This window comes from Bombina bombina, chromosome 6, assembly GCF_027579735.1.
Source record: "Bombina bombina isolate aBomBom1 chromosome 6, aBomBom1.pri, whole genome shotgun sequence".
NCBI lineage: Eukaryota > Metazoa > Chordata > Amphibia > Anura > Bombinatoridae > Bombina > Bombina bombina.
In genome coordinates, this window is record NC_069504.1 from 139,160,638 (window position 1) to 139,171,912 (window position 11,275).

The window sequence follows — 11,275 nt, forward strand, 5'->3', positions numbered from 1 at the left end:
ACTGTCAAAAGCACCAAAACCTGGTTCAATGAACTTGGGATTACTGTGTTTGATTGGTCAGCAAACTCGCCTGACCTGAACCCCATAGAGAATCTATGGGGCCTTGCCAAGAGAAAGATGAGAGACATGAGACTGAACAATGCAGAAGAGCTGAAGGCTGCTATTGAAGCATCCTGGTGTTCCATAACACCTCAGCAGTGCCACAGGCTGATAGCTTCCATGCCACGCTGCACTGAGGCAGTAATTGCTGCAAAAGAGGCCCAAACCAAGTACTGAAAACATACAGTATGCATGCTTATACTTTTCAGAGGTCCGATATTGTTCTATGTACAATCCTTGTTTTATTGATTGCATGTAATGTTCAAATTTTTCTGAGATTGTGGATTTGGGGTTTTCATGAGCTGTAAGCCATAATCATCACAATAATGACAAATCACGGCTTGAACTATCTTGCTTTGCATGTAATGAGTCTATCTCATATATTAGTTTCACCTTTTAAGTTGCATTAGTGAAATAAATTAACTTTTGCAAGATACTCTAATTTTTTGAGTTTCACCTGTATATACCTATATATATCTAAATATCTATCTATCTATCTATCTATCTATCTATCTATCTATCTATCTATCTATATATTATAACAGAACAGACAAGCACTCCAGATTCCAGTGTAAAATGCCTGGGGTGCAACAGAAAGTATGCACAATAATAAGTGAGAGTGCACTCGCCAGGACTTGTAAATCAATTTATTCCATAAATGTTAATGTTTTTGGGGGTTTATTAGTCCCTTCCTCAGACATACAGAAAAACAGATTAACTTACCCAACACCAAATACCCAGTTATATGTGTAACCGCCATCACACACGCTCTCCTGGGTAGGTCGCCACCCCTTGGTGACGCCACCATCTCAGGCATCGCAGGATTTCGGTCCTAAAACCAAAAGTGACAAGTATACATTTTATCCCAAAGCATATATTTTTAAATAATCAAACAATAATTGATATAATACAATGTTAGTCATAGAACAAACATAACTAAACGATATCAACAGTACATGTGAAGCCGAAACGGAACCGGCATCCATGTCAACAGCCAATCAGTAAAGTCCTGTCATCATGGCAACATTAAACAACAAACACGCTTGGCCAATCGAAACTGCCAAATATCGAGTGTGTGCCGCAGCCACAAAACTGTTAGTGAGAGGCTGTAGAAGGCTGTCTGAAAAATCACCAGCATAACATAGTGAATCATGCAATTAAGTGTATTCAATGTACACTACACAGAGTGCTTATCAGATTGGCAAATGTATACAACGAGTGCCGCAGAAAAGAGGCTATCTGAAAAATTACAAGCACAGCAACTGAACTGTTATTGAGAGGTAGAAGAAGGCTGTCTGCAAATGACTAGCATAACATGGTGGATCATACACTTTAACGTATATATGTATTTATGAATAAATAGAACATGCTATGTGAAGAACATTGGAAAGTGAAATATTCATATTTCATGTCAGGTTAGTGCACTTTTTGGGTGTAAGGTTTATTTTCCCACTTTTTTTGCTCCATTGAAGTCTAAGTTGGAATATATTAACATGGTTGCAATATTATTCAAAGTTTATTTTTTGCACTTGTTGGGTTATCGCTCTTGCAAAAACTTTTTACTTTCAACTTTTAACATGCACGCTACCCAATGTGCACAAAAAACGTAGTTCTAGCACAGTAAACATGTGAATCAGAGCGATAAATATTGCTACACTCGTTATCTAGTCCTTAGTGTTAAGGTTCCACTTTACGCAATGTAATAATAATTTTGCAATGTCCTTGTCAGAGGATTGATTCTGGTGACCCCCATTTGAAATAATAATATGCTGCTAGCTTGTAGCAGTATCACTAGTTACTGATTTCATTTTATTTCAGTTTAAGCTGCATGTCTGCTGTTTTGAAGATGTTTCCCATTGGAATGATACTCTTAAAAAATATCAGAATATATTAAATAAAATGTTTTTTTGTTTTTTTATTATTAATTTTTAATAGATGTTATAAACCTCACATGAAATAAGTACATACATACGGCTAGATTTAGAGTTCGGCGGTAGCCGTCAAAACCAGCGTTAGAGGCTCCTAACGCTGGTTTTGGGCGCCCGCTGGTATTTGGAGTCAGTGATTAAAGGGTCTAACGCTCACTTTTCAGCCGCGACTTTTCCATACCGCAGATCCCCCTACGCCATTTGCGTAGCCTATCTTTTCAATGGGATCTTCCTAAAGCCGGTATTTAGAGTCGTTTCTGCAGTGAGCGTTAGAGCTCTAACGACAAGATTCCAGCCGCCTGAAAATAGCAGGAGTTAAGAGCTTTCTGGCTAACGCCGGTTTATAAAGCTCTTAACTACTGTACCCTAAAGTACACTAACACCCATAAACTACCTATGTACCCCTAAACCGAGGTCCCCCCACATCGCCGCCACTCGATTAAAAATTTTAACCCCTAATCTGCCGACCGCCACCTACGTTATACTTATGTACCCCTAATCTGCTGCCCCTAACACCGCCGACCCCTGTATTATATCTATTAACCCCTAACTTGCCCCCCACAACGTCGCCGCAAGCTACTTAAAATAATTAACCCCTAATCTTCCGACCGCAAATCGCCGCCACCTACGTTATCCCTATGTACCCCTAATCTGCTACCCCTAACATCGCCGACCCCTATGTTATATTTATTAACCCCTAATCTGCCCCCCACAACGTCGCCGACACCTACCTACACTTATTAACCCCTAATCTGCCGAGCGGACCTGAGCGCTACTATAATAAAGTTATTAACCCCTAATCCGCCTCACTAACCCTATCATAAATAGTATTAACCCCTAATCTGCCCTCCCTAACATCGCCGACACCTACCTTCAATTATTAACCCCTAATCTGCCGACCGGAGCTCACCGCTATTCTAATAAATGTATTAACCCCTAAAGCTAAGTCTAACCCTAACACTAACACCCCCCTAAGTTAAATATAATTTTTATCTAACGAAATAAATTAACTCTTATTAAATAAATGATTCCTATTTAAAGCTAAATACTTACCTGTAAAATAAATCCTAATATAGCTACAATATAAATTATAATTATATTATAGCTATTTTAGGATTAATATTTATTTTACAGGCAACTTTGTAATTATTTTAACCAGGTACAATAGCTATTAAATAGTTAAGAACTATTTAATAGTTACCTAGTTAAAATAATAACAAATTTACCTGTAAAATAAATCCTAACCTAAGATATAATTAAACCTAACACTACCCTATCAATAAAATAATTAAATAAACTACCTACAATTACCTACAATTAACCTAACACTACACTATCAATAAATTAATTAAACACAATTGCTACAAATAAATAAAATTAAATAAACTATCTAAAGTACAAAAAATAAAAAAGAACTAAGTTACAGAAAATAATAAAATATTTACAAAGATAAGAAAAATATTACAACAATTTTAAACTAATTACACCTACTCTAAGCCCCCTAATAAAATAACAAAGCCCCCCAAAATAAAAAATTCCCTACCCTATTCTAAAATACAAATATTACAAGCTCTTTTACCTTACCAGCCCTGAACAGGGCCCTTTGCGGGGCATGCCCCAAGAATTTCAGCTCTTTTGCCTGTAAAAAAAAACATACAATACCCCCCCCCCCCAACATTACAACCCACCACCCACATACCCCTAATCTAACCCAAACCCCCCTTAAATAAACCTAACACTACCCCCCTGATGATCTTCCTACCTTGTCTTCACCATGCCAGGTTCACCGATCCGTCCTGGCTCCAAGATCTTCATCCAACCCAAGCGGGGGCTAGACATCCACTGAAGAAGTCCAGAAGAGGGTCCAAAGTCTTCCTCCTATCCGGCAAGAAGAGGACATCCGGACCGGCAAACATCTTCTCCAAGCGGCATCTTCTATCTTCTTCCATCCGATGACGACCGGCTCCATCTTGAAGACCTCCAGCGCGGATCCATCCTCTTCTTCCGACGACTAGACGACGAATGACGGTTCCTTTAAGGGACGTCATCCAAGATGGCGTCCCTCGAATTCCGATTGGCTGATAGGATTCTATCAGCCAATCGGAATTAAGGTAGGAATTTTCTGATTGGCTGATGGAATCAGCCAATCAGAATATAGTTCAATCCGATTGGCTGATCCAATCAGCCAATCAGATTGAGCTCGCATTCTATTGGCTGTTCCGATCAGCCAATAGAATGCGAGCTCAATCTGATTGGCTGATTGGATCAGCCAATCGGATTGAACTTGATTCTGATTGGCTGATTCCATCAGCCAATCAGAAAATTCCTACCTTAATTCCGATTGGCTGATAGAATCCTATCAGCCAATCGGAATTCGAGGGACGCCATCTTGGATGACGTCCCTTAAAGGAACCGTCATTCGTCGTCTAGTCGTCGGAAGAAGAGGATGGATCCGCGCTGGAGGTCTTCAAGATGGAGCCGGTCGTCATCGGATGGAAGAAGATAGAAGATGCCGCTTGGAGAAGATGTTTGCCGGTCCGGATGTCCTCTTCTTGCCGGATAGGAGGAAGACTTTGGACCCTCTTCTGGACTTCTTCAGTGGATGTCTAGCCCCCGCTTGGGTTGGATGAAGATCTTGGAGCCAGGACGGATCGGTGAACCTGGCATGGTGAAGACAAGGTAGGAAGATCATCAGGGGGGTAGTGTTAGGTTTATTTAAGGGGGGTTTGGGTTAGATTAGGGGTATGTGGGTGGTGGGTTGTAATGTTGGGGGGGGGGGTATTGTATGTTTTTTTTTACAGGCAAAAGAGCTGAAATTCTTGGGGCATGCCCCGCAAAGGGCCCTGTTCAGGGCTGGTAAGGTAAAAGAGCTTGTAATATTTGTATTTTAGAATAGGGTAGGGAATTTTTTATTTTGGGGGGCTTTGTTATTTTATTAGGGGGCTTAGAGTAGGTGTAATTAGTTTAAAATTGTTGTAATATTTTTCTTATCTTTGTAAATATTTTATTATTTTCTGTAACTTAGTTCTTTTTTATTTTTTGTACTTTAGATAGTTTATTTAATTTTATTTATTTGTAGCAATTGTGTTTAATTAATTTATTGATAGTGTAGTGTTAGGTTAATTGTAGGTAATTGTAGGTAGTTTATTTAATTATTTTATTGATAGGGTAGTGTTAGGTTTAATTATATCTTAGGTTAGGACTTATTTTACAGGTAAATTTGTTATTATTTTAACTAGGTAACTATTAAATAGTTCTTAACTATTTAATAGCTATTGTACCTGGTTAAAATAATTACAAAGTTGCCTGTAAAATAAATATTAATCCTAAAATAGCTATAATATAATTATAATTTATATTGTAGCTATATTAGGATTTATTTTACAGGTAAGTATTTAGCTTTAAATAGGAATCATTTATTTAATAAGAGTTAATTTATTTCGTTAGATAAAAATTATATTTAACTTAGGGGGGTGTTAGTGTTAGGGTTAGACTTAGCTTTAGGGGTTAATACATTTATTAGAATAGCGGTGAGCTCCGGTCGGCAGATTAGGGGTTAATAATTGAAGGTAGGTGTCGGCGATGTTAGGGAGGGCAGATTAGGGGTTAATACTATTTATGATAGGGTTAGTGAGGCGGATTAGGGGTTAATAACTTTATTATAGTAGCGCTCAGGTCCGCTCGGCAGATTAGGGGTTAATAAGTGTAGGCAGGTGTCGGCGACGTTGTGGGGGGCAGATTAGGGGTTAATAAATATAACATAGGGGTCGGCGATGTTAGGGCAGCAGATTAGGGGTACATAGGGATAACGTAGGTGGCGGCGGTTTACGGAGCGGCAGATTAGGGGTTAAAAGTGTAATGCAGGGGTCAGCGATAGCGGGGGCGGCAGATTAGGAGTTAATAAGTGTAAGGTTAGGGGTGTTTAGACTCGGGGTACATGTTAGGGTGTTAGGTGCAGACGTAGGAAGTGTTTCCCCATAGGAAACAATGGGGCTGCGTTAGGAGCTGAACGCTGCTTTTTTGCAGGTGTTAGGTTTTTTTTCAGCTCAAACAGCCCCATTGTTTCCTATGGGAGAATCGTGCACGAGCACGTTTTTGATGCCGGCCGCGTCCGTAAGCAACTCTGGTATCGAGAGTTGCATTTGCGGTAAAAATGCTCTACGCTCCTTTTTTGGAGCCTAACGCAGCATTTGTTTGAACTCTCGATACCAGAGTTAAATTTATGGTGCGGCCAGAAAAAAACCCGCGGAGCGTTAACAGCCCTTTTACCGCCAAACTCCAAATCTAGCCGATAGAGTGGTAAAATAGCAATTTTCATAATAAAATAATGAGAGAATAGCAAGAGTAGAACAGCTGACAAGGAATCACAATATCATTTTCATGTTTGAATTATTCTAAATTATTCAAACCCTGTGTTAAATAAAGTTAATTTCTTTATAAGTCCATTGTGAGTTGTATTCCAGGGGTTCCTCACCATTTTTCTCATCTCTTATTTTACCTTATAGGCAAAATGAAATATTATATTGAGAGGATAATGAAGACAACGTGAGAAATATGAGAAAGAAAGAGAAAAGAAAAGGAGGATGGAAATAGAAAAGTCCTTCCAACAGATCTACAGTAAATCTAAATAGGTGTAGTGATCCAAACTCAACCTCAAGAGATTATATAGACATATCACTAATAAGTTGGGGGATAATAAAGTATATTTTTCCTTTTCCAAGTTTTATTTTTTTAATGGACAAATTGGTCCCAATAAAATTTGACATTACAAAAAAAATGGATTTTCTTTTGGTTTTCTATAATAAACATATCCCTCCAAACCCAATCATACATTTGTCCTGTCAATCCACATTTGTCTATATGGAATATGTGACATTTTCTAGTTTCTTGCCAACAAAGATTTGGCAGCATTAATAGCTATTTGAAACAAGGTAATTCTAATTTTACAAAAATATTTAGGTTTATTAGTTAAAAGAGCATCCGCGATATGTAGTCTATAGTGCGTCCGAAAAAGATACTTTCAAAAAGATTCAACATGAGCCCAAAAAGGTTTAAGGAAAGTATATGCCCAACATACATGTAGCATATCCCCTGCTTCACTACATTCTCTCCAACACATTTCAGATGTATTTGGATACAATCATTTAAGTTGAGTTGGGTTTATGTACCAACAAGTTAATATTTTTAAATTCTGTAGGTGTCCTAAAAAAAGTAATTTTTATACTGAGAGGTAGTAATAAGATGCTACACTTGAGCAAATTTAAGCCAAGACAAAAACACTTCCCGTGACAACTGCTGATAGAACTGAGCTTACCATTCTCCAAGAGTTCATAAATCGGAATTGAATCTCCCCGTTCCATCTTTTCCCCTTTGGTAGATGTTCGATCACCAAAAATTCTGCATTTTAAAGATGGGGTGTTAATGGGGAGTGTGCAGTAGAGATATCTTCATAGGTTTTAAATATCCTGCTTCAAGATGTAACGACCTGATTGCATAAAGAGAATTTACTAATCAAGCCCGGCCTTTAATCTTTAGTCACCCAGCAAAGAGCTCCGTCCAACATTGGGAGTTGATCTGTGAGTCTAGGGATACCTAGGACTTTGTTACAGTCACCGTATGCCATTCAAGGAATCTCTAAAGAGTTATTGCTTGGTAGTAAAGTAAGATATTTGGAACACACAGTCCACCTGTTCCTAGATGTCTGTACATGGTGGCACGACAAATCCTAGGTTTCAATGATCTCCATATAAAAGTATTGAGATATTTTAGTAATTTGTTTATAAAGTAAATTGTTTGTGAGATAGGAAAAGCTTGCATTCTAAATAATATTCTAGGTGAAATGGCCTGAATCTTCTCCATCAAGATAAGTTTCTGGATTTCATTTGGGTATCCACAAACAATTTCTGATAATTTAATTTAAATAGTTGTTTCGGGTTGGCAGGAAGTTTGACACCTAAATATCTCAAAGAAGTAGATTGTAATTTATATGTTCATAAATCTGCCATTCGTAATTTCTGAAATTGTAATATTTCGAAGCATTTATTATCTCTCAAACTTAGCAAGCAGAGAAAAGATTCAGTATTGGGGGGAGGCCACATATACCAACATATCAAATGCGTACATGGATAATTTATATTTTCATTCTGTCTAATATAAGAATTTCTATAGTGAGTACAAATAAAATTGGCAACAAGGGACAGCCTTGACGGGTACATTTGCAGGGTATTAACTCACCCTAGCTGTGGGATTAGAGAATAACTGAAATATACAAGAGATCATTTTAGGGTAAAAATGTAATATATTGAATGTTGCTGCCAAAAAAAGCAAATTGAAGCAATCAAAAGCTTTCCCCACATCTTTTGATATCAATACTGATGGAATGTTATTGAGTTTCACATAATTAATCGATTGGCAGACTCTAATAGTGATATCCCTGGCCTCCCTGTTTGGCACAAACCCAGCCTGATCAGTGCGGACAATGTCTGGTATCATTCTATTAGCTTTTATTTTTTAATACATTTTTAAATCTGTATTTAGCAATGAAATTGGATGATAATAATTCTTATGAAAGTTTGATCCTTAATGGGCTTGGGGATAGCTATTATATGCAATTTCAAATACTCTTTTAAAAGAGACCCACCATCATCTAAGGGTTCTTAGATAGGGGGTAATAAGTTCTTAAATACTTTAAAATATTTAGTAGTAAAGCCATCAGGCCCAGAGTCAATCACAATCAGTACCTCTTGAACCGTGATTGGCATATCCAAAACTTCAGCTTAAGAATGACAGAGTTCAGGAACGTCAGCTTTTTTTACATAAAATGCTCCATCTCTTTCAAAAATAATATTAGTTGGATTAGGAATGTTAAATAACTTTAGTATTTCCGGAATGTTTTTGATATTTCCCTGCATTCCTTCAATTCTTTTTCTTAAAGGTTAGCTATTTTTGGGATATAATTAATATGGGCCAGATTACAAGTGGAACGGTATTTAACGCTCCAGCTCGTGTACTAACTCCGCTACAAGTAAATCCGATGCGCGCAAAAAGTAAAACTTAGAAAATTGCACGCTCATTTAAGTATTCCCCTATAGCAAGTCAATGGAGCAAAAAAAGTGGGGAAAAAACCCTACTTGCCCGCAAACCTGATTGCATATTCTCAAGTGTGCCTATATTTCTCATTCCAATGTTCGTCACATAGCAGAATATGTTCTATTTATTATGACATACATATTTCTCCAACATTGGTGTGTCCGGTCCACGGCGTCATCCTTACTTGTGGGATATTTCCACATATATCTGACGGTGTTTTGGTACGATATATATCTATACCAGTATATATATATATATATATATATATATAGTAATATATATAGTATATATATATAGTAATATATATAATTTAGTTTGTGGTATAGCCACCATATATTAAATATCAGCAAAGACGGCTGTGTATTTATTGTTTAACATTTTGATCTTTTGTTCAAATAATACACAAAAATACTCTGATCTCATGGATATCAAACAATTACAAACATAACACAGGTTTATAAAAAAATATTGTTGTGTTGCACAATTATTGGCTCCCCTATGAATTCATATGATAACAATATATTTGAAGTATATTACCATTGATATTTTAAATTTTTTAGTACACCTGAATGACGAGGAACAGGATTTTGTTCAAACATGACTTCTTGTTTCATAGGGGTAAAAATTTGAGTTAACACATAAACCAAATCCCCTTAATCATTCATCACAATGGGTAAGACCAAGGAATATAGCTGTGATGTGCGGCAAAAGGTTGTTGAGCTTCACAAAATGAGAAGTGGCTATAAGAAAATAGCAAAAGCTTTCAACATGCCCATTTCCACCATCAGGGCAATACTTAAGGGGTTTCAGTCAACTGGAAATATTATGACTCAACCTGGAAGATGAAGTGTGTCTTTATTGTCTCAACACACTGTGAAGATGATGGAGAATTGCAGAAGTTAGTGGTGTCTTGGGGTCAGAAAGTCTCCAAAATTACAATCCAACGTCACCTACATTACCACAAATTGTTTGGAAGAGTTTAAAGAAAAAGGCCTCTAGTCTCATTCAAAAACAAACTCAGCATCTTCAATTTGCCAGACACTACTAGAACTTCATTTGGGATTAGGTTCTATGGTCAGATGAAACTAAAATAGAGCTTTATGGCAATAAAGACCACAGGTTGGTTTGGTGCACACAGAGAGGTAGCCATATGGGAAAATACCTAATGCCCAATGTTAAATATGGTTTTCTGCCAGAGGACCTGGATATTTTGTTATAATACATGGCATCATTGACTATAGAAAATATCAACAGATATTAAATTAACACCTGACTGCCACTGCCAGAAAGCTTAAAATGGTCCGTGGTTGGATCTTCCAGCAGGACAATCATCCAAAATATATATCAAAATCAACACAAAAATGTTTTACTGGCCACAAAATTAAGGTCCTGCCATGGCGATCCCAGTACCCTGACTTGAACCCCATTGAAAACCTATGGATTGAACTGAAGTGGAAAGTCCACCAGCATCAACCCAAAAATGTGAAGATTCTGGAAAGATTCTTTATGGAAGAATAGTCTCAGATGCCTTGTCGTGTATTTTCCAACCTCATCAGGCACTATAGGAGAAGACTCAGATTTGTTATCTTTGCAAAGGGAGGTAGCACAAAGTATTGACTAAAAGGGTGCCAAGGATTGTGCCACACATATATTTAACATTTTTTATTTGGATAAACCATCGGCTAGATTTAGAGTTTTGTCGGTAAAGACCCACGTAGATAACGCTCCTTTTTTCCCCCCGCACCTTTTAAATAACGATGGTATTGAGAGTTCTCTGAAGGGCTGCGTTAGGCTCCAAAAAGGGAGCATACAGGCATATTTACCGCCACTTCAACTCTCAATACCAGCGTTGCTTACGGTAGCGGCTAGCTGGAAAAATGTGCTTGTGCACGATTCCCCCATAGGAAACAATGGGGCAGTTTGGGTTGAAAAAAAACCTAACACCTGCAAAAAAACAGCGTTAAGCTCCTAACGCAGCCCCATTGTTTCCTATGGGGAAACAGTTTCTGAGTCTGCACCTAACACCCTAACATGAACCCCGAGTCTAAACACCCCTAACCTTACACTTATTAACCCCTAATCTGCCAACCCCGCTATCGCTGACCACTGCATTACACAATTAACCCCTAATCTTCCACTCTGTACACCGTCGCAACCTA